The following is a 25,165-nucleotide window of genomic DNA, read 5'->3' on the forward strand; positions in this document are numbered from 1 at the left end:
AAAGGGAGACCTGTTTGGAGATGTGCATTTTCTCAGTCCAGGAATAAAACATGGCTTTCTGAACAGGGGAGATATGCCTCTCCCCACTCCAGATGAAATGCAGATGCATGGGAGAAAAGCAGCAAATACCTCATGCACTCTCTTTCTTGTTGCTTTTTGGAACTTCCAGAGAAAGGCCTTTAACCAAATAACAGGCCAGAGCAACAAGAATAATTGAATACAGTTCCAATTTGTCAACTATCTATACATGCAATTGCGTAGGGAACCGAAGAAGATGAAGATATTGGATTTATATCCCGCCCCCCCACTCCAAAGAGTCTCAGAGCGGCTCACAATCTCCTTTTACCTTCCTCCCCCACAACAGACACCCTGTGAGGTGGGTGGGGCTGGAGAGGGCTCTCACAGCAGCTGCCCTTTCAAGGACAACCTCTGCCAGAGCTATGGCTGACCCAAGGCCATTCCAGCAGGTGCAAGTGGAGGAGTGGGGAATCAAACCTGGTTCTCCCAGATAAGAGTCCGCACACTTAACCACTACACCAAACTGGCTCTCCAGTTTGGGTGTCCAAAGCTTATGCATCACAATATGGCCATGTTCCCAGTAATACTTTTCATTTAAAGGCTCCCAGATGAGTGAATTTATCATCTGAGAGCAGAGCTTGGTGGGGAATTCAGACCACCTCTTTCCCCCCATTTCTCAGATGGTCCTAGGTAGTCTGCTATCAACAGTAGATTATGCTGTTTACAAGGATATAACTCCTCATCATTTTTGTCCTCTTCCTGATGGTTTTGGTTGAGAGGAATCTGGCTGAGTGCCTTTACACCTGTTAATGATACCAACTGACCATCAGGAACACATACCAGGAACTGCATTTTGAGGAGCGGCTACGGTTCTCTTCTGGCTTGGGGATCTATCAATGAGCCAAAAGGACCTCTTTGTAAATGTCATAGATGATGAGATGATGACCAGTTACCACTGATGGTTAGCCAAAATAGTTAAAAGCGGTACCTCCCATCTGTGAAAACACCTGGATCCTCATTTCTCTAGGACAAATCAGAGGAGTATTATCACTATTGAATACTGCTAGCAAGTTTCATATAGATCAATTGGTTGGCCTTGGCTAGAAGTGAATGATAAACTAGTTGGGTGCTTCTTGCTTGCTGGATCAGCATTAAGTTTTAAAAGCATTCTCTGCTGAACTGATAGGTGAAGTAAAACTTCAGGGTCCACATGGACAACTGGATTGGTAAATCCAGTCACTGCACAAGCCCTGTGCAGAGGTGCGTTTATTAGAGACATGAGAGAGAGAATCTGACACTGATGACAGCAAACACAACTAATGGGATATAATTAATTGAAGATGACTTACTTGTCTTTTTCTTCCAAGTGACACAGGTAAATAGTCATGGGACTCCCAAATCCTCACCTTCTCATTTAGCCACGATGATTCGGCTTATCACTGGCATTCTATTTCCAAACAAGCCAAGATTATACAGCTAATCTGTAGGGAGGCACAGCCTTTGTAGAAATTGTTACAAATGCACCATCTGGATACCTTCAGAATGGATATAAATGAAGATGGTTCATTGGGATTGACAACAAGTTGAGCTAAGATGGAGCAAGGAGTGGAATAGAAGACATCAACAGTATAATGCAGGCTTCAGAATGGTCTTTGTTGTTTCACTTAGCATAATGTTGAATAATATGCAGCATATGTGCTGTGCAACTCTAAACAACTAGGGCGTGCTGTCAGGATGTCTATGTTTAGAACTGGCTCAGGGCAAAGAAGTGCTTTGAAAAAGGATCCCAAACCATAGGGCTACTGTAATTATTTATATTGTGTCAAACTAAAGATGTGCGTGTCGGTGGTCATCAGTGCTGCTTAAATTCCTTTTTGCTACTTAGGTGATGGAAACACAGCAGGCACTATCAGCAATACACATTTTAGTACTAAGAATCAATGTCCATAAAAGAAAATACTTCTGAGGTTACTGCTAATATCCCTCTTTGTCTCTTTAGGAAAGTGAAACCTTTTAACCACATTATGTTATGGGACACCTAGCAGATGGGAGCACTCTAGTTCTGCAGAACTTTATAAACTGCCAATTAATATATTTTCTATTCATCTCCACCAGCAAAACATGGAACTGGCAAAGATAGGTAGTACTATTGTACTTTGGCGAAGTCCAAAGCAAATCAGTCACCCACCATCACTGTTGATTGTTATGTAAGCCAAAATGCCCTCAAAATGAGGATGGGGAATTGTCAGCTGGGCACCTGGCTTAATCAGGATCTTTTACCTGTGTATACAGGATTCCACGTCCAGAAATTAATGCTTAAAAATATTAGGGACTCTAATTAAGTAAAACAATTACAATTTATTCCAGAAAAATATAGGTTTGCATACCGGATAAAATACTCATAAAATCATTCATACAGTCCTAGGAAATATATAGATATAGAGACAACATTTGGGTAGACAAACAGGGTGATAATTACCGATCGTAGTCTTCAAGAAGGCTCCAATGGCGACGATAGAGGACGGGTGAAATGGGACCCTCAACTGGCCAAGAATTGGGGATGGATCTAGACAGCGGAGTTGGGTCAGAGGTTAAATAGACTAACTTAAACCCTCAAGAAATAGGAGGTACACGGGAGGAGAAAGGGGAGGCTCTGCAGTGACCATAAGGGCTGGACTTCTGCAGTAGCCAACAGCAAGTTAATTGGTGGCACCTAATTGGGTGCCCATGACTGGCCAATGAACAAGCTTGGTCCAGGGGTACCTGGTTGGACTTTCAGGTTGCAATGGACCAGGCTGAGGCTCCAAAATGACAGTTGGGGAGAAGAATGGGGGAGATTACTGGGTGGGGAAATGCTTAAGACTATTAAACTTATCTAAAAGGGTGACAATAGAGAGCCAAATCATTGCCTAGGTGACACCCGGTTTACACAAAGGAACTTGGCTCTGGCAGAAGATGGTCGTCCTCTTTTTCAGTCTTCTCCTTGCTACCAGTCTTTGTCCTGGGTTTCGTTGGACAAAGGCTTGGGTGGTCTGGAAGGATCCATGCCTGGATAAGCTTGATGGTTCCATGGGTGGCTCACATCTGTTGCGTACGTGTGCCTCCTGCTGTCCTGAAATGGAGTCTTGGTACTGCTGGAAAATAGCTGATGTTAGCCTCCCAAAGTGAATTCTATGGTCAAGGCTGAAAACCGCTTGGTCTGGATAGCTCCTAACGGCACGCTTTTCTTCCGCTCCAAGATAGAGATGGCATTCGCCCGAAGCGACTGGAAACCATCCGCTTTCCTTACTGGCGCTCTTCCAGGAACACGGAGCGCTGCTTTAGCGTTGTGGCTTTTAGTAGTCATAAGTCCTTTCCATTCTGGTAGGCAAACCCACGTCCTTCTGTCAGATGTGTGAGAGCTCTGTCTCCAGGCACTCTGGCACCCAGACGGGTGACTACGATGTTCTGGAAATTAGGGGCATTTCTTTACAATTAGTACTGCTTCCCCAGAAGTCACAAGCTACATCTAGTTAAAATAGTCATGTCCTGCCCACTGCTGACTCGAATGTGGATGTAATATAAATCACAGGATCATGTCCTGTGGATGCTCTGGGAACTTTATTTCTCCTGCCAACACAATATGTTGATACAGGCAGTGAGGCACATCTAAGGAGAAATCTAAACTAAATGCAGATTTGACTGGCCAACAAATTATCCTGTTGTCCAGGGATGGGCCCATTCCCAGACTCACTTGCCAGCCCTCTCCCAGTGTCAGGAGCTACATCTAAGGGGAAAGCACTGAACAAGGGCTATGAGAGTGGCAGCCCCAGACTCACCACAGCTGGCAGGGACTCAGCAGGGGTCCCAGAGGACCAGAACAGCAACATCACATCACTTAAAGAAGCAGGCAGCCAGTGGGAGGAGGGAGAACAAGCATCACAGGAAGTGATGGGCAGGTCTGTGGGAAGCTGGCACAGCACAGGGGTTAGAAATTTCCTGTCTGGTAGACCTCCTGGGTCAGCAAATTGGGCTGACAAGGCAGCCCCATGAGGGATCTATCATGGAGAGAACAGGGAATGGAAGGAACCAGATCAGACCTGCTTTGAAAGACTAGACCATATAAAGGACTGGGGTTGCTGGGGGGAGGGGGGGTTGGGGAAGAGGCAGGGCCAAACCCAATTCATAGAAAGCCAATTCCGACAACAGACCATGGAAGAAACAATGGATCCTGCTCCAGGACTGTGTGGGCAGGTGTTCGGGGAGAGAGAGGCACCATGTGGTACAGCCATCTTCTCTCCCTATTCTAAGGCCTGAGAAAGTTCAGGGGCTGATGCCCATGCTACAGAAGGACATGCTTCAGGGCTGGCTTGTGCAAACAATGCAACAGTAACATTAGCAAAACACCATGGACATTTCCATGTAAGGATAGTGCGGTTATTGTGTTGGACTAGGATTTGGGAGGGTTCAAATCCCTACTCTGCCATGGAAGATTTTTAAAGGACCTTGGGTCAGTCATATATTCTCAGCCTAACCTATCTCACAGGATTTTGAGAGTATAAAATGGAACAGAGGGAAACACAGCCTTCCAATATGTATTAAACATTGATAAGAAGTAGCCAAATGCCCATATATCCATAGAAACAATGCTAGTCATATTTTCATGCATATTTCCAGGTTACAATTGTAAGGGTTATGAACACGCGCAAACTGGTTTGGTGCAAGGATTTCTGTCCACAGTATGTGACTTGTGTGGTAGCCTCTTCTGTGGCAGCCCCAAATAACCACTGAGCAGGCTTTCGGAGGTAATTTTTGGCTGCCATAGCAAGAGGAAGCCGTGAAAGTCACACTTCATGGGTAGAAGCCTTCACACCTGTAGAAATGTTGCTCTGGAATCAATGCTCCCTCTAAGCTGTGGAGTCTTGTGAGCAAAAATTCTACTTTGTGAGCTATTGACATTAAAGTCATGAGCTACAGTTTGCTCTGGGCCCATTTTTCCTGAGCTAAGACAAAAATGTGTGAGCTGGAAGCAAAAAAACTGAGCTAGCTCACACTAACTCAGCTTAGAGGGGACTCTGGGAACACCAACCGATAACTGGAATCTTTAAAAACTGAACTTGTGTTTTTTAATGACTCTGTAGTGCTTATCAGCTGATAAGGCAGTTGATCCCCTTTCTCAAACGCGACAACTTGGCAACAGTGATCCATGCTACAGTCACCTCGAGACTGGATTACTGTGATGCCCTCTACATGGGGCTGCCCTTGTCCCAAATCCAGAATCTTCAACTGGTGCAGAATGCTGCAGCCAGGTTGTTAATGGGGCTTCCTTCACTGGAACACATTCAACCTGTGCTGAAAGTGCTGCACTGGTTACCTATTACTTACTGGATTCGCTTCAAGGTGCTGGTTATCACTTTTAAAGCCCTATATGGCCAGGGACTTGCATACCTTAGGGACCGCCTTTCCCTGCATGTACTCCAGAGAGCACTTCAATCAGGGTCACAAAACCTGCTTTCGATCCCCAGCATCAAAGAGGCCAGGCTCAAGATGACCAGAGCCAGGGCCTTTTCTGTTGTGGCTCCTTGCTGGTGGAACGAGCTTCCGGAGGAGGTTAGGGCCCTGTGAGAGCTTTCACAGTTCTGCAGGGCCTGCAAAATGGTGCTCTTCCACCAGGCATTTCTGAATTAAAATCCATGACAACAGTTAAAAAACAGATATTAAACCATCTGGTTCACAAAAAACAGACACTATTTCGCCCACCTCAAACACTCTACTATGACCTGGGACTTTTTTCTTAATAGGACATCTAGCAGTAACAGCTAAATAATAAAACTTAACATTGACTGAATTGGCAGCTACCCATTACTAATACATCAATATATCCCGCTATTAGATCAAAATAGCACCTGACATTGTTTTATGATATTGTTTTATATGCTTTTATCTATGATGTACTTTATATTTTTGTTATGGTTTATTAATATTGATTTTTATGACCTTTGAATGTGAGCCGCCCTGAGTCTGCTTTGGTGGGGAGGCAGAGATACAAGTCAAATAAATAAATAAATAAATACCACCAGGTTTCAAACAAGCTTATATCTACCGCTCCATTGGGTGCATGGTTTGGAGACCCTCCCCCCGCTTCAGGGTCATCAGAAAGCGGGGGGGGGGAGGGAAATGTCTGCTGGGAACTCCATTATTCCTTATGGAGATTTATTCCCATAGAAAATCATGGAGAATTGATCTGCGGGTATCTGGGGCTCTGGGGGGGCTGTTTTTTGGGGCAGAGGCACCAAATTTTCAGTATAGCATCTACTGCCTCTCCCCAAAATACCCCCCAAGTTTCAAAAAGATTGGACCAGGGGATCCAATTCTATGAGCCCCCAAAGAAGGTACCCCTATCCTTCATTATTTCCTATGGAAGGAAGGAATTGAAAAGGTGTGCCGTCCTTTTAAATGTGATGGCCAGAACTCCCTTTGGAGTTCAATTATGTTTGTCACAGCCTTGATCTTGGCTCCACCCCTAACGTCTCCTGGCTCCACCCCCAAAGTCCCCAGATATTTCTTGAATTGGACTTGGCAACCCTAATTCTTGGCAACCCATCTCCCACCTTGTGTTGCCGACAGACACGGATGCAAGTGAAACATATACATTTGTTCCCACAGTCAGTTTGGTTGCCCAACAGCTAACTGCATCCTTAAATGAACTGTCAGAAGTGCACATTCATTAAGAAGAATGTACACTGAATCCCTAGCAAGCCATAACAATGGGATTCATTGCAATCACAAATAGCTGAGGTAGATTCACTAATGGGAAAACATGTAATTTCCTTGCAGAATATTTCTGTTATAGAGCTTCCACCACAAAGGAAGCTCTTCCATATGCCCAAAAGGAGAACTGCCAAGAGAACTATTCAGAAAACCTCAATAAATCCAGGAGATTACTTGTTTGCATTCACACCCTTTTATTACTGAGTTACCCATTTAAATAGATCCTTTTGGCTGTCTACCCAGATGTGTCAACAGCGCCACATTTCAGCACTGCATTAAAGGCCCACATGCACAAGCAAATATTATCCATGAGAAATGTTGTAGACAGTTGGCAATGCACTCAAAGAAATATGCTACAATTATTGCTGAAGGTCTAGTGAGTGCATCCACTGTTTTCAGGTTTTGTTGAAAGAATAAGTGATTTGACTTCAAGGGCCTAAAATCTTAAGGTTTTTATATCTTTTTGGCATTCCCCTCCTCTTCATATAAACTGTTATAGCTGCTTATAAAAGTGTTGTGTGATGTGGCACTCCTCATTATACTCTGCTGTTTCCACTGCCATTATATCAGACGCCGCATTCACTCAGATAGACTTCCAAAAACAGAAAACTATTCATACATGCTGATGTCACTGAATAAAATGTCAAGTGACATGAAATTGGTTGTGCCCAATCCTACTTCTAACAAGATGGAGAGCTTTCAGAAAAATTTGGAAAGAAAATAGGCTAACCCAAACTGTTGATTGCTACTACTGACAGCAAGTGTGATGTTAGCGTGCCAGACTAGATGCTGGAAGACCTATGCATTAATCCCCACTCTGCCATGGAAGCTTGCTGGGTGACCCCGGAACAGTCACACACTTTCAGTCCAATCTACCTGACAGGGTTGTTCTGTACACTTTCTTAACCTATTTTGGAGGGGACTTCCTAAATGTTTCCAGAGCAATACATTCTGCAGTTCTGGGCTACCCAGACCTGTAGTGACATACATGATTTACACATACCAAGGCAATGTGTGTCGAGAAGGTGCAGAATCAAAGCACATTATTCCCCCCCCCTCCCACATTGGCTGCTTGAAAATATGCACGAAAATTTTGTGCCCAGTGTGTTGATGGCTGTGTGCATGGATGGAACATACTCAATAGAATATCATTATGCTTGATTTGCACACAATGTAAAAAACCCTCAATGGACCTCCATTGGTAGTTTCACATCTTCCATGTCTTGTAGTATTTAGGTCATCTACACCATGCTTGCCTTTCTGGTGCTTCTTCTAAACCAGTGCACAGAAGTGTTCAGCAGAGCAGTAACTCCCCCTGTTGGCAGTTCCAGAACGACGTATACAATGTACTTCAGTGCTGCTTATTTAATTCTAATGCACTTTGAATGAAACTCCTTTATTTAATACCATTCTTTGTGAGGGGCTGAAAGAACCTTGAGAAGCATGAACAAAAAAAAACCCCCTTTGAAATTATTTCAAATTGTACTGTAAAATGAATATTTAGAGGGATCACCCAAATTACTATTGCCAAATGACTTCCACTACCCTATCGTTAACAATGCGAGAGAAAAATATGGATGGATGGACAGTTGGATGGGAACATTATCATTTTTACTGCTAAATACACTAAAGCCCATTTCAAATTAAAATTAGGCAACTGACAGTCAACTGAACTGGGTTTACATAAGACTGCACTGTCAGTTTGTGTTCCAGCTAACTCATTTCACTTTCTGGTTAAATTTTTTTTTACAAAAAATCCTCAAATCCAAAATGAATTTATTTAAATGAGCAACACCTCCTGGTTTTTGCTGGAATTTTTGCTATGTACAATCTCAACACCAAGATAATTGACTAGTGCAAAGAATATATCTTCTAGTACAACACCAGGTTAACCAGGAGCAGTGGTAGTCTCTATTTTAGCAGAAATTATAGGAGTCTACATTAGTCAACTGCTTGACCTATGGAAGGTCATAGTGCTCATGTGTTCGTCATTGAAAGGGTCTGTTATCTTCCATTCGACAAAGTTTTGCCTCCTTTCCAAATGTTTAGATGTCTGAAGAGATGACATGAAGGTTTACTGAGGAAAGACCTTTGCCTAACACAAAATGAGGCACTTGTGTTATTTTCTTTGTGAAACTGATCCACAGCATGACAACCACCTGCTCAGTGACAGGCTGTAATATCAGTAAGGTACTGATACTGATGTCACCCCGTCGACTGCGGGGTGACATGATAGAGGTTTACAAGATAATGCATGGAATGGAGAAAGTAGAGAAAGAAGTACTTTTCTCCCTTTCTCACAATACAAGAACTCGTGGGCATTCGATGAAATTGCTGAGCAGACAGGTTAAGACGGATAAAAGGAAGTACTTCTTCACCCAAAGGGTGATTAACATGTGGAATTCACTGCCACAGGAGGTGGTGGCGGCCACAAGTATAGCCACCTTCAAGAGGGGTTTAGATAAAAATATGGAGCACAGGTCCATCAGTGGCTATTAGCCACAGTGTATGGAGCACAGGTCCACCAGTGGCTATTAGCCACAGTGTATGTGTGTATATAACATTTTTTGCCACTGTGTGACACAGAGTGTTGGACTTGATGGGCCGTTGGCCTGATCCAACATGGCTTCTCTTATGTTCTTATGTTCTTACTTTAATGATGTCCTTTTCTTCATTGCCCTTTTCTACTAGTCATACAAGAAACACCTTTAGAAGTAATGTGATAATGACTGAAAGGACAGACATTGTAGATACAGGTGGGGTTGCTCTTGCATTGCCAGAACTTGGTTGGAATAAATTTGGTGGTTCTCATCATGCACATATACAGACAAAACCTCTTTATTTCATTTTTAAAAAAAGGTAAACCAGAAATTATGAAGAATAAATTTAGGGCATAGGCAGGACATGCTACAGACTTGTACCATTTCTCATGCAGACAATTCTCTTTGATGTTGTGGTTGACTGAGATCACCCTGTAGTTTAACTGAATCCAGGTCTACCAGTTGCCATCTCTCTCACTTGTCTATGCTACTTGCCTGGGATTGCTAAATCCATCTCAAGACAGATGAGTCATGCATCATTTGATTATTCCTTATGGTTACTTCTCTGTTTAGCTAGTTCTGTTGACTACTAAGCAAAACTAGATACTCAGGCAAGTAGACAGACCTAGCACAGAAACACTTGCACTCCAAGAAAATAATGCTAATGTAATGGTTTTGCACAGAAAGGAAAGATGCTGAAATGGCAACATGAATTTACTAGTCCTGACTAAAATACTCAATAGATTCTAGTACAATGAGAAACATTACTCCTTTAGCTTCTTTAAACCACCCCCCAAGGGTTTACTTTCATCTAGCCTTCAGAAAAGGTACAGGGCTAATGTACTCATCCTCGCTCTCCCCACCTTCGTGGAATTTCTTATATTTTAGATGGACTTTTCTACAGAACATTGCATAACTATCTCCCTTCCTTCATAAGGAAATTTTATCTCCTGCGTTTTCCCAAGACCAACTCACTCTAACCCCATGAAGAACTGACCACAGTTTTTCTGATAATCTCTAATCATGGATATTCCTTGTCCAATTGCCTTGTTGACCCACAAGTCTGTATTAAGTAACAAGCCAAAAGTAAACATGGTGGACATCAGGTCAACCAGGGCACTAAAAAAGGCAGGAGACAGTCTCAGCTGTTTCCACTGAATATATAAGCTCTGAATGTGTGATAAAAAGAAGGAAAATGCACATTGAAATGTAATTAAATGTCTGTTTGCCGCAAGTGATTTTCAAGTCTATAGTGTAGGAAAATATCCAACGATGATAGATAATGAGGCGATAGCTGTAAGCTGAAAATTCAGAGAAAGCACAACAAAATTAACCGATTAATCAGGCATAGCTAATAGTTAGCCATCAATTTTCTAGCTAAAGATCCCATTCTGTGTTTCTGTTGATCATAAAACAAGATCTTCTTGCCCACCAGACATCTGTTTTGGATCTTGAACATGGTGGACCTCTACCAAAAGGTTCTGGCATTTCCAAACAGGTTCCCTTGTCAGCTGATGTCTTTTCTACACAATGAGTGGGTCTTTAGCAGCCTGGTCTTTCTGTTAGCATCCTTTGTGTTGCAATTTACTTCTTTCTTTTGGGATGTGATCCTGCAGAGAAACAAAGAAGCAGAAATATTATTTACTATTGAAACTCTTTTCCCAAATAGTTGAGCTGCATACTCTGTCCCCTACTAGCATGACACTTAATGTTTTGACAGAAAACAGCTCCTGCTTCAGTAGAACAATTCATTTTGACACAGGTCTCCAGAGGGCTCATTCTGATTCCAAAATATGCAGTTTTCATTAACACAGAAATTTCATTTTGATGTTTAGCTACCTCTAAGAATATCTGAAGAAGAAGAGTTGAATTTATACCCCACCCTTCACTCAGAGTCTCAGACTGGCTTACAATGTCCTTCCCTTCCTCTCCCCACAATAGACACCCTGTGAGGTAAGTGGGGCTCACAGCACTCTGAGAGAATTGCTCTTGAGAGAACAGTTCTGAGAACTATAACTGACCCAAGGTCACCCAGTTGGCTTTATGTGGAAGAGTGGGGAATCAAGCCCAGTTCTCCAGTTTAGAGTTCACTGTCTTAACTACTACACCAAACTGGTTTTAATTTACCCAAATTAAGACACAAATCTAGATGTGATGGTGGCAAAAATCAAATGGTAGAACTGGTCACTACCAAAAGCTCATAGGAAGGGATATTCTTGACTCTTCATCACGAGCACGTCGCCACACTCGCTCTAGCCATCTAAGTTGCCATTTCATCCTCAGAAGCTCCATGGTATACCACCTATGTCCCATCCCGAGGCATGTTGGTTTTGGGGCTAGGAAGATCCCATCTCCGACACTGGTATTGATTAATGCCAGGTCCATCAATAATAAGGTCGTGACTCTGCGAGATTTTCTCGTGGAGCAGCAGGTGGACCTGGCATGTATGACGGAGACCTGGATGCAGAAGTTAGTGGAGGCCTGGTACTTCTAGTTCTCCATTGCCATCGATGACATCGCTCCCTGGCGCCCTCTTCATTGTCGCACCAAAGCTGCCCCATGGTATACCATGGAGCTGCTGAGGATGAAACGGCAACTTAGATGGCTACAGCAAGTGTGGCGACGTGCTTGTGACGAAGAGTCAAGAACCTCTTACAGAGCACTTATGAAGGTTTATGAAGGGGCTATGAAGTCCACTAAGAAAAAGTTCTATGCGGTCTCCATAGAGTCTGTGAAGTCATGCCCAGCCCAACTTTTTAGAGTAATTTGGTCATTACCAGTCTTGCCAACAGACAATCAAAATGGTAGAGAATTGGATATTGGCTCTGAGGCTTTTGCGACATATTTCACAGATAAAATCCTGACTCTCCACCTGGACCTACCCGCCGTGATTGATACGGTAGGCGACCTGGAAGCCCCTTGGCCGTCTTTTGGTCCTATATTGGACTGTTTCAGCAGGCTCTTACCGGAGGATGTGGACAGGATCCTGGCTGCAGTGAAACCTACCACTTGCCCCCCGGATCCCTGTTCATCCTGGCTGGTGAAAGCCAGTCGGGATGGTATCAGGGATTCTCTGGGTGATATTGTCAACTTGTCCCTTTCAACAGGGACCTTCCCAGAGAAATTGAAGGAGGCAGTGGCGTGTCTGCTTTTGAAAAAACCATCATTAGACCCTGGGGTCTTGGCCAACTACCGCCCAGTTTCGAATTTACCATTTCTGGGTAAGGTAGTTGAGAAAGCAGTGGCGGAGCAGTTACAGGTTTTCCTGGATGATACATCCACCTTGGACCCATTCCAGTCGGGCTTTCGGCTGGGCCATGGGACGGAGATTTTCCTAGTCGCTCTCACAGATGACTTAAGATAGCATCTGGATCAAAGTGGGTCAGCGCTGCTGAAACTTCTTGATCTGTCAGCATCATTTGACATGGTCGCTTGTGACCTTATGACCCACTGCCTCACCATTGCCAGAGTTCGGGGGGTGGCCTTACAATGGTTTTCCTCCTTTCTCCAGGGATGGGGACAAAGGGTGGTGCTTGACAGGCAGACTTCCTTGCGGCATCCACTTATATGTGGAGTGCCGCAGAGAGCCATTCTCTTGCCAATATTATTTAACATCTATATGTGCCCCCTTGCCCAGATTGCCCGAGGCTTTGGACTGGGTTGCCACCAGTATGCTGATGACACCCAGCTCTATCTGTTGATGAGTGGCCGGCCAGTCGTCACCCCTGACCAGTTGTCTGAGGCATTGGGAGCCGTGGCTGGGTGGTTACAACACAGCTGGCTGAAGCTGAATCCAGCTAAGACGGAGGTCCTGTACCAGAGTCAGGGTGAGGTGGGTATGGGCATTGAGCTCTCAGCTTTGGACGGTGCCACATTGGTGCCAACCTAAAGGATGAGAAGCTTGTGAGTAAGCTTGGATGCCTCCCTTTGCATGGAGGCCCAGATCACAATGGTTGGCAGGTCTGCCTTTTGTTATCTTCGGCAAATCAGGCAGCTAGCACCATATCTATCCCCCAGGACCTGACTACAGTGATCCATGCAATGGTCACTTCCAGACTAGACTACTGTAACTCGCTCTATGCTGGCTTACCCTGAGACTGATCCGGAAACTACAGTGGGTGCAGAATGCGGCGCTTGCCTGCCGACTGCACCACCTTTACGAGTGAGCATTCGGCTGGCGCTTCGCAGTCTGCACTGGCTGCCCATCGAGTACCAGATCCACTTCAAGGTTCTAGTGCTAACATTTAAAGCCTTACATGGTCTGGGACCAACATACCTGCAGGATCATCTCTTTCTATATATGCCCAGGAGGTCGTTACGTTCAGCCTCCCAACATCTGTTGGCAGTCCCCGACCCAAGAGACGCCCGACTCGCCTCAACTAGGGTCAGGGCTTTTTCACTCCTGGCCCCAACCTGGTGGAATGAGCTCTCTATTGAGATCCGGGCCCTACCTGGCTTATTAGCCTTCCATAGGGCCTGTAAAATGGAGCTGTTCTGCCAGGCTTTTAGCTGAGGCTGCGGGCATCTATTCTTGATCTGGTTGGCCTCCCCGGCCAGCACTGTCATCTGTGCAAGGAACTGGAATAAAAACTGCCATTCCCTATGAGATATCATGATGTGAGATGGTGAGGCTGGGCAATATGTGATGTCATGGTAATCTGAGTGCTGTCGAGTTGTCTGTTTTAAAATGTTTTTATTGCATTTTATTGTTTTATTATATGTTGTACTCCACCCTGAGCCCTACGGGGAATGGGTGGAATAGAAATTTACTAAATTAAATAAACAAACCAACTAAATCAAATATTTAAAACTCAGAAGTGGTGGACAGGTTGCAAAAGCGGAGTCCCTAAAATTCTCTGCTCAGCTGCTTTTCTTTGTGGAGCTCTAAAACTCAAATACCCAGTAGAGACAAAAAGAGACAAGGAAAAGTGGTTTGTGGAGAGAAGCATGGGCAGGGGAAGCAGCATCTCACTAGCTGCTTCTTTTGCCGGTTTGGTGTAGTGGTTAAGTGTGCGAACTCTTATATGGGAGCACCAGGTTTGATTTCCCACTCCTCCACTTATACTTGCTGGAATGGCCTTGGGTTAGCCATAGCTCTGGCAGAGGTTGTCCTTGAAAGGGAAGCTGCTGTGAGAGCCCTCTCAGCCCCACCCACCTCACAGGGTGTCTGTTGTGGGGGAGGAAGGGAAAGGAGATTGTGAGCCGCTCTGAGACTCTGAGATTAGGAGTGGAGGGCGGGATATAAATCCAATATCATCATCTTCTTCTTTTCTTCCTACCGCCTCAACAAGTCACACTGCCCTAACATGTAGTTAGAGTCAGACCTTCTTAAAGAAGTTGCAATCCTGTCCATACCAGTGTATTTAGAACATATGGCATGCCTAACAAAATAATGCAGCAGATCATACAAAAACTGGATGTATAAATTACATAAGAGTCAGACACATTGCATAGGAGTTTCCAGAAAACTCAAGCGGGAAATTCAGAAACGTTTAGTTCTCTTAAGGAGAACAATTCAGTCTCACATGCCCTCTCCTATCCCCAACAACACCTTTGCGCCAAGATATCCATTGATCGTCTCATGGGTACAATTCTAAGAGCAAATCCAAAAGCAGGTAGTTGCTTTCACAATATTTTGTTATGGAACTCAGAAGCTCACTGAGAAAATTATATTAAAGCAGCAGCCATTAAAGCAGAAAATGACAGTACAACATCAGTAAAGCAAGAATAAAATAAGGTAAGTAATCATTTCTTATTTTGCCCAGAAGAAAGATACCAGCACAGAGAGACAGCAACTCTCCAAATATATGGGCCCAACCTTGAATTAATTGAGTGCAGTCATGGTTCAACGGCAGAGCATCTGCTTGGTCCGCTTGCGGAGAGGGCGGGATATAAATGTAAAGTAATAAATAAATAAATAAATAAATTGGTAAGCTGAAGGTCCCAAAGGTTTAAACTCCAGTATCTCCATTAAAAAAAAATCAGCTAGTAGGTAACATGAAAGACCTCTGCTTAAGAATCAGGAGAGATGCTGCCAATCTGAGTAGACAATACAGACCTTGATGGGCCAATGTTCTGACTTCGTATATGGCAGCTTCATGTGAGTAAATTATTCATATTTAATAGAATGCCAAGAATGAGAAGTAATGTGCCCCGTTTTCGAGTCCTCATAGGTCCAAGGGTCACTCACAAGAACATTTTCATAAAATGATACCTTCTAACATACTTAATTATTATCCAAATCAAGACTGTTCAAATGTCTTCCAGTCTTGAAAAGCACACTGATACAGGACAGCATAGCTAAGCTACTTTATATTATGCTAAGAACCCTTTATTAATTTGGGGAAAAGACACAGTGGCCCTGTTCATACAGCGTTGAGTCTGTGTTAAACTGACTCGGTTCTGTTCTGAATATCTTTGTTCTGGATATTATTGACAGACTGCCATACTGCAATTCAAATCACTCTGCAGTGAAACCGTCTTCTGCCATCCACATGACAGCACCATGCAATTATTTTTTTCTTTCACTGTTATGCGCATGGTGCATTATGCACATGTGCATAGGTTAAAACATTATGTGGTTATGCAGTTATGCTCATATTGCTAAGTAATAAAAAAACTGGCGACTGTAAACCGAGGCTGAGGCTCCTTTTGCTCTGAGACAGCCATCAGACATCCGGAAGTTGGTTAATATCACAGCAGAACTATCCAGACGGAGAAAACTATGAGGTGAAACCGGAGAACTCAAAAAACACCACAAAGGAGCAGATAAAATAATCCGGTTCCAAGAAGGATTGGCCGGGGGGGGGGGCTACCACGAGTTAATACTGGGAGGCAGATGTTGCTGTCTGATCAGCCACTTTAAATCCGGAAGGAAACAGCAGCAACATCTGATTATACTGTGTGTCTGAACAGGACCAGTGTAACAGAATGTCCCCATATATGTGGCTTGAAATAATGGAATGGATTTATTTTATTTCATTTTTAAAAAACCTATCCTTTGGATACATTTTATACTTTATGCACAATTGTATCATTTGGATACATTTTATATTTTATGCACAAACAAGAGTTTGTTGAAGTTTAGCGCTTAATCCATATCAAATGGAATTAAAATGTTATAAAATTTTGGGCTTCTAATTCTAATCTATGCTATCAGTTCAGGGAAATGAAGAAGGAGGTCATGTTTACCTTTGATTAAACGGGATTAAAAATACAGAACATAATGAATATTCAGCCAGAAACAGTAAACACAATCCTGAGGAGAACTTGTTCCAATCAAAGTAAAACTCAAGAGAGGCAGTTTTGTCTAAACTGGCAATGAGTCCAGGACACGCTGGCTGTGTCGTTCTCCTAGAAACATTAGATTAGAAATAAATGAGGCTTTGCCCCAGGATGCTAACACGAAACGACTGGCCACAACCACGTGGCTCCAGCTGGCACTTCCTTTCTGTTGCCTGGCAACAGCATGTGCTTGACAGAGGATGATAAACAGAAGGCCAGAGGGAGGAGGTTCTGCTCAGCCACTGTGCTCAGAAGAACTAATCCTGGGAGGGAAAGGCAGCATTAGGAATGGGTGGTGGTGAAAAAGGAAATTAGGTTGGACAAATTACCATTGCACATACTCCCTCACAGGCTACACAAGCAGGCTCTGTTACGCTTTTGGGGGCTAACAAGATGTACATTCTAGCATCTGGCCAATGTTTGACCAGCATGAGTCCAGAGACCAAAAAAAAAATAACACTCAGGTACAAGATAGTCAAGTCTGCCTGCAATTTACCTAGGTTTTGGGGCTTTTTTTTGGTAGGCCTCTTTGGTAAGATTAAAAGAAGCTAACAGAAGATATTTGGAGCCTGGTTTTTCTATCAACAGAAATTCAGGCTTTTACCATTTGGTGATGTGACTTATGATGCTGCCTGAAATGCTCAGCTAAGATCACTGACAGATATGGTCCAGTGCCATAGAGTCCAGCCTTCAAAGCAGCCATTTTCTCCAGGGGAGCTGATCTCTGCTAGCTAGAGATCAGGTGTAAAAGTGGGAGATCTCCAGGCTCCATCTGGTGGCTGGCAATCCTAAAAGGTCACCCAGTAAATGTCATGGCAGACATAGGATTTGATCTCAGGATCTTAGTCTGACACTAACTGAACAATTTCATTGGCTGTGTTACAGTGAGCCCCTGTACCACCACTACTGGACCACATGGATGTGTGTGTGTGTGTTTATTTATTGTTATTGTGGTCCTTAGACCAGACATACAAAAGGAATATACAAATATGCAAAGTTTCCAGGATTTTAAAATACTTAAAGCATTAAAAAATATTTTAAATTTTGTCTAAAAATTAGTAACTTCCTGTTTTCTAACTACCATTCATTTCCTGTAACCTCAGTATCGCCATGCAGAAACTGGCCACTTGGGAAGTGATCTTGGGATGTCTATCAGATAGAAGGAACTCAAATTTAGCTTTTTCTGAAAGGCCTGAATTTTTTTCAATCAGTGGGGGTGATGATGTCCTTATAAAAGGGGCATATGAAAAACATGAACTCTGTAGTCTCAACCTCCCTTAACAGGCAAGTACAGAGCCTTTTTGTCAAAGGAATGTTCTTATATTTTCATTCAAGTACAGCAGAAGGCAAGGCAAAGCACCTTTGCCCCAGCAAAGACTCTTCTAAAAACTCTTTTTACTTTTAAAGATATTAAACAGTTTGCTGGTTCAACTGTGTTTCTGATATTTGCCCTCATCATACTATTTTGTACGCTAGAGAAATTGATTTGGCATTCAACATCCTCAATTCTCTGCTTAACTATTTTTTTTTCCTGGTCTATTCCACAGGATAAGAGTGCCACGTGGATATGTTCCCCTCAGATGACCCTGGGCTTCTCAATTTGCCCAAATGATATAAGTAGCGGCAGCAATAAAGCAACTTGCATACCACCAGCATAATTTTAATACTCATTCTTAGGGACTAACAATGGCTTCTGCAAATCAGACTCCTAGGATCAAAGGTGCATGTTTGTGTAGCTGACAAGAGTTATCCCGAGCTCACAAAAGTTTGTGACATGATACAATTGCTAGCAGGGGCAGCATAAGGCATGGGTTGTTAGGCACACAATTCCAACATATCCCTACCCTTTATTCCCCTCCACCTACCACAGCTAAAAAAGCCTCTCATAGGCACCAGTGGGCTAAAAGGAGAAGCAGAGTTGATGTCCCTCCAGAAAACAGGAGATTAGCATCAGAATTCCCTATAACATTCAAAGAGCCTCTGGGATGATATCCCCTTTTTTGATGGAAGAAGGACCTGGGGGAAACAGAAGAGGCGTTGATTCTCCTGCTCTTTGCTTCCAGACTGACCTACCATCTTCAGTCTGCATTAGGAAGTGGGTCCTCCATTGGGCTGAAAGGCCTGGGAGGTGTTTGATCATGTAACACCTGATGCCAACCCTTTTAGGATATGGCAAGATCATTGGTGTTTTTTTGCTATAAGACTAAACACAGATGCCCCTCTAGAATGCGAAGGATGAGCATATTGTTCTTGGTTGCTGAACTGTATCAGTCTGCATTCTAGTTTGGTGACTTCACTTTTACCACTAAGGAAAGGCAACAGAAGAGTTTTTAACACAACTTTTGAACAGTTTCCCCCTCTAAAACTGAGATGGTAGAAAAGGAATGTACATTACATTGTGCTTTACTATAAGTATTTCTTAGTTACAGTCTTATACCCCCCACACCCTTCTTTACAGTTCTTTGTACGTGGTGTAGTGCGAGTGTGCAGCTTTTGAAGTTTCTTTGGGCTCCTAAGTATGCTGCTGCAATCAACGCCTCATAAAAACAGTGATATGAGAGGCCATGGGTAGAAAGCTGTTTATCTGTTATCTCACTTATTCAGGTAGGTCACTCTTTGCGGCTCATAAGAAAGACTGCTGCCATCAAAGATCAAAGCTATTTCCTGAAATGCCCCACCCTGGCCAGATTGTAGATGGCATCTAGCTTTCCTGGTGGTAAACAGCAATACTAATGCTGTTTACTAATGAAAAACTTGAAATCCTCATCCTGTGTGAATGATGGTAGTGAATCCAATCAATTTTGGGAAAAATTCAGAGTCTTCAGGCTAGGATCACAGTACAGTTAGGCCAGCTGAGGTGGATCCTATTCCTACCCTACCATTCCACTGAGAAAAAATCTGAAGACTTATTGCTGCCTAAGGAGCCTTCCTCCAATGGAAAAGCTACTTAAGCTGCAAGAAGGCTCCTTGGAGGCAAATTAGATCCATGGCACTATAGATGGAGATACCAGAATCCACAAGAATAAAAAGCATGTGGATTAGAGCTACTGGCCCAAAAGTTATTGAGATTTGCAGTAAAAGTCAAATTTATCCTATATTCCTCCCCATCCTGAGATTAGAGTTGTCAATCCCCAGGTGGGGGCAGGAGATCCCCCGGTTTGGAGGCCCTCCCTCCACTTCAGGGTCGTCAGAAAGCGGGGGGAAGGGAGGGAAAGGTCTGCTGGGAACTCTGTTATTCCCTATGGAGATTTATTCCCATAGAAAATCATGGAGAATTGATCTGTGGGTATCTGGGGCTCTGGAGGGGCTGTATTTTGGGTTAGAGGCACCAAATTTTCAGTATAGCATCTAGTGCCTCTCCCCAAAATACCCACCAAGTTTCAAAAAGATTGGACCAGGGGGTCCAATTTTATGAGCCCCAAAAAAGGTGCCCCTATCCTTCATTATTTCCTATGGATGGAAGGAATTGAAAAGGTGTGCTGTCCCTTTAAATGTGATGGCCAGAACTCCCTTTGGAGTTCAATTATGCTTGTCACAGCCTTGATCTTGCCTCCACCCCTAATGTCTCCTGGCTCCACCCCCAAAGTTCCCAGCTATTTCTTGAATTGGACTTGGCAACCCTACCTGAGACACAAGTTTTCACTGTCTCCCTCTAGTTAGCAAGGAAAGGAATATGGCCTCTCAAAACTGTTACACTATTTTAATACGTGCCTCATTCAGAATCATACACTACTAATCAATCCACATGCCACAACTCTAGATCTTCCTGGGAATGAAAGCAACAGAACTAAATTTAGCTAGATGCACTCGTGCCTTGCATAACACTTAACAACACTGCATTGATTTTAACTGAGCTTTATGCTACATGCGAGCATTCATGACCGCTGGTGGAGGGGGGGGAGACTACCGTACAGTATTAGACCCCAGCAGTGAAACTCACTCTGCACTTAACTATATATGAACCAAGTATTGCTTCATCTCTTGATCCCTGAGATGCAACCCAATACTAGTGCAGTCAAGATTTATCAATACAGCACACGGGGCAGCAATTATAGAACGACTATACCATTCACCACCATGATGGAGACAGAGGAATGCCTTGTAAATGCAGTGGAATAGGCACTGTAGGATGTCAACCTTGGTAACCTAGGACACTATATCATCATTTGATCCACAAATCCACTCAATTTCACTACAACAAAGAATTTAGCTTATATAACATTAGGTGCAGTTATTTTATTAAATGTAGGGTCTGCATCCTTCTGTCAGCTCCATTTCAAATGGCAGGTCAGACTGTATATTTACATATACAGTGGGATCTATCTAAACAAGTATCAGATAACAAGTAGCATATTTCTTCAAATCATAAGCCTTGAATCATAAGCCTCAAAAGTACTGCCTTCTGGCAAAAAGAAATAACCTGGTTATCCAACAGTTGAAAGCTCCCACAAACACACCATGTGGACTGAATGATTCAGCTCATGGCCCACACAGGCAGTGAGGCCAAAGAATCTCAAGGGCCAAAGAGTCCTGGCCTTGAGCCCCTCCCACCCGCTTTGCACTAACCACCAACTCACAGACTCATTCAAGACTGTATGGATGGAAGGTATATAAACTGTTACGGCTGTAGCTGGCCTCTGTACAAGGACACAAGCTGTAAATGAGCAAATTCCACCTCAAGCAGCAGGACAGGAAGACGTTTTCTTCCAGAGAAAACAGTGAGAAAGGCAATCATAGAATAATAATAATCAGCATCCAGATCTATTTACTTGCCTCAGCTCCTTCACCTGCTTCATTACTTCCACAAACACGTGTTCAACAACACCAAGAGACTCTCTTGGCCAATTCGTTTTGGGTCTTTTTATGATTCAGAAAGACACCCTGGGACATGGAATTTTGTTTATCTGCACAACTGTGTGGGTAGCAAAACAAAACAGGAAAGGAAGCTATTCTGGCAGTTTTAACTGTACAGCTTTCCCCTAGCAGCCATCAAAAACTAAAAAGCCCCTTTCAGCTGCTCTCTTTGTGCAAGAGGCACTTCTTAACCATGGATAGTCAGAAATGAGCGCTTCTGCAGTGGTTTCCTCCCTTTCAGAGATGGCAAAGCTAGGAAACCAGTAGGCTTCAGTGCTCTGTCTTTAAACTGAGGCAGGAATGCAGAATTTAGATTGTTTGTCTAAGCTTATTCCATGTTCAGAAAACTTCAAATTTATTCATTCAACAACTTATGCACCATGCTATTTCAGAAAAGCTTTAGGTAGAATAGAATGGTTTTTTTTTTTAAATTAAAGCAACCTTTAATAATTAAAGTAAGATAGCTACACAGATACGTTCTTGCAATCACATAATCTTGAAAAAACCATTCTGGTTGAGACTAGTGGTTCTATCAAGCCCAACATTCTGTTTCATAAAGTGGCAAAACAGATGTCTCCAGGAGGCTGACAAACAGCACACTGAGCTGTAAGCCTCTTCTGCTATTACTCTCAACATTAGTATTCAGAGGGTTACTAATTGCCATTGATGGGCCTGTCTTCCACAAATGTGTCTAATGCTCTTTTAAAGTCATTTAAACTAATGGCCAACTCTACATCCCACAGCAGCAAATTCCACGAGCCAGTCTCTGAGAAAAGTAGTACTTCTGTTTGTCTGCTGCCCAATAAGAACATAAAAGCAGCCATGCTATATTAGTCTTCAAATATTCAGTCTTTTGGATATTTCATTTATTGAAAAGAACTCCCTATAGGCTTCCCAATCCCCAGGTCCCAGAGGGGGATCCCCCGGTTTTACAGGCTTCCCCCCTCCCCCAGCCAGCTGGCCGACGGGGGAAGCCCCGCCCCCAGAGCCATCATGCACCTCCATGAACGATTCCCATAGGGAATGATGGGGAATTGAACCACGGGTATCGGGGGCTCTGGGGGGGCTGTTTTTTGAGATAGAGGCACCAAATTTTCAGTATAGCATCTAGTGCCTCTCCCCAAAATACCTACCAACCAGGGAGTCCAATTCTATGAGCCCCAAAAGAAGGTGCCCTATCCTTCATTATTTCCTATGGAAGGAATGCATTTAAAAATTTGTGCAGTCCTTTTAAATGTGATGGCCAGAACTCCCTTGAAGTTCAATTATGCTTGTCACACCCTTGCTCTTGGCTCCGCCCCCAATGTCTCCTGGCTCCACCCCCAAAGTCTCCTGGCTCCGCCCCCAAAGTCCCCAGATATTTCTTAAATTGGACTTGGCAACCCTAACTCCTTAGTGTTCTCAGAATGCTTTAACTGTCCAAGGTTAACTGATGTTTTTGTTTTCATTCAACTGGCTTAGCATCCTCTTTGTAATGTGCTAACTCCATACACAGAATTGCAGACTCCAAATAGAAATTTGATTGGTATGTTCAAGACACAATTCTGCATTTCAAGTTCAGTGCCTGTTTCAAAAGGGGAGAGAGAAATGAAAAACACAGTCACAACATATCTGAAGACAGAAATACTGGAATCAAGCTGATGTGCAGACTCAATGCACCACTCAGTGTTTCAGATATGAATCCCAGCCTAACCACCACTGAGACATCGGGGGGAGGGGAGACTCAGAACCATGCACATTTAAAAACACAGTGGTGTATACTTGAGCTCCACCACACACTTTCAAGGGGAATAGAGAAGCACACATTACAGTAGTCAGAAATGATAGTGTGTCACAAAAATGAAATCTCAGCTTGAATCCCACAAAAAAAATATCTTTTGAAGTCCTTCCATTAATGGAGCATGACTTTCTCTTTAACCCTGCTGCAGCCCCAAATGCTGCTCCCCAGAAAAAAAATGATGGGAGAGTCAGAAGTTTGCCATCGCAGAGGGGACGGGGATCAATTAAACAAGTGGAAGTGTTTTATATGATGTAACTTTTGGTATGTACATATATGACAGTTCTCCATTTTAAATTTGATCATTAGCTCTACTCCTAAATCTATTTTCAAAGGGTGGGAGAAACAATTCTAAATACTTTATGATGTAACAAAATGAGCCCTTTTTAGCATTTTGCTTAACCCAGACTGTTACTGTGCTTGGGCCAATGAAAGTTCTAAAATTGATTAGTTGAGCTGGTGCGATGGCACAGATTCAAAGTGGTCAAATTACAGAATCCTCAACAGTAGAAAGTTCACAGGTTTTTTTTTTTTTCTGATTTCTCAGTCTTCCGGGCAGATATCACATTGGGTTTTGTTCTATAGCATTCTTAATTCCTTTGGAAATGGGTGGTGGTGTTAGTTAGGCTGTGAAAAGGAATAGCTGTCACTTAAGTTATGATTTAAGCCTCATATATACCTTTTGGGTGCTTTATGAGAATGCCTAAGGATTGGAAAACTTGCTGGAAAGAAACCCAGAGAAGAAAGGACAGAAAGAGTAGAAAATGCAGAGGCAGGGCAATGGAAGGAAATGAGAATAAACATTGGACTAATACATACAGTGGTCCAGTTCAATTTCTATTAATTTCTTTAGTTTATCCATTGGTTGTCCTTGAGACATTATTTAATTTCTCATAGCTAGTATTCATTCAGTTATAAGGGTGGCAGCACTCTCCCACTCAGATGTTATAGGCTAATTGAAATAGTTCTGTTTTACAGGCCCTGTGGAATTGGGAAAGATCCTACAAGGCCCTTATAGCCTCCGGGAGGGTGTTCCACAGCATTGGCACTGCCACCTAAAAGGCTCTGGCCCTTGTAGAGCTCAGTCTGGCCTCCTTTGGTCTGGGGATGGAGAGAGGATTCTGCCCTCCTGAACACAGTGCTCTCTGGGGGACATGTGGGGAAAGGCAGACCCACAGATAGGCAGCCCTCTGGCCATATAGGGTTTTATAGGTCAATACCAGCACCTTGAAGCGGATTCAGAATGCAATAGGCAGCCAGTGCAGCTCTTTTAGCACCGGTTGAATGTGCTCCTGTTGAGGGAGCCCCATTAATAACCATGTTGCAGCATTTTGCACCAGTTGCACCTTCTGAATCAGAGTCAAGGGCAGCCCCATGTAGACGGCATTACAGTAATCCACTCTCGAGATGACTGTAGGGTGGATCACCATCGCTAAGTCACTATGCTCCAGGAAAGGGAACTCTGTGGAATTCATATCTGAGTAACATGGTTTTGGATCAAGCTGCCAGACAGTCTGGTATTGTTAATTTCTGCTTTATTCTGAGTATCAGATTCTGCTCTGCAATACAGAAAAGATCTTTGTAAAGGATGAGTCAGGTCAGTCCCATAATCAAAATATAGATGCTGGCCTCCAGGTAAGACCCAAGAACCCCACAGAATTAAAGCTCATCACCAGACTACAGAGTCTAGAGATACTTTGCTTTGGAGGGTGGACTCTTCTGTATTATACCCCACTGAGGTCCCTGTCCTCCCCAGGTTTCATCTCCAAGAGTTTCCCAATCTGGATCTGGAAACCCTAAACCCCCATCCCTCACCGGTAGCCAGAGGGGATCCTGCAACCCTATTACTTCAAAATCACATCAAATGCATTGCTAAATGTCCTATTATTAGATACCCAGGGCTTCAGGAAGCTTAAGCAAACTCTTTGGTTCCCAGAACACC

At 43.3% G+C, this 25,165-nt stretch overlaps 1 long non-coding RNA gene across 1 annotated transcript in view; it reads right to left on the minus strand.

Moving 5' to 3' along the window:
• Positions 1 to 9,590: 9,590 nt before the first annotated feature.
• Positions 9,591 to 25,165, minus strand: part of LOC132581230 (uncharacterized) — a 73,168-nt gene continuing 57,593 nt past the window's right edge. Inside the window, exon 2 of the long non-coding RNA XR_009556114.1 lies at positions 9,591 to 10,918. This is a non-coding gene — a long non-coding RNA (uncharacterized LOC132581230). The remainder of the gene's footprint in view (positions 10,919 to 25,165) is intronic.

The sequence above is a fragment of the Heteronotia binoei genome, chromosome 13 (genome assembly GCF_032191835.1).
Source record: "Heteronotia binoei isolate CCM8104 ecotype False Entrance Well chromosome 13, APGP_CSIRO_Hbin_v1, whole genome shotgun sequence".
In the NCBI taxonomy this organism is placed as follows: domain Eukaryota; kingdom Metazoa; phylum Chordata; class Lepidosauria; order Squamata; family Gekkonidae; genus Heteronotia; species Heteronotia binoei.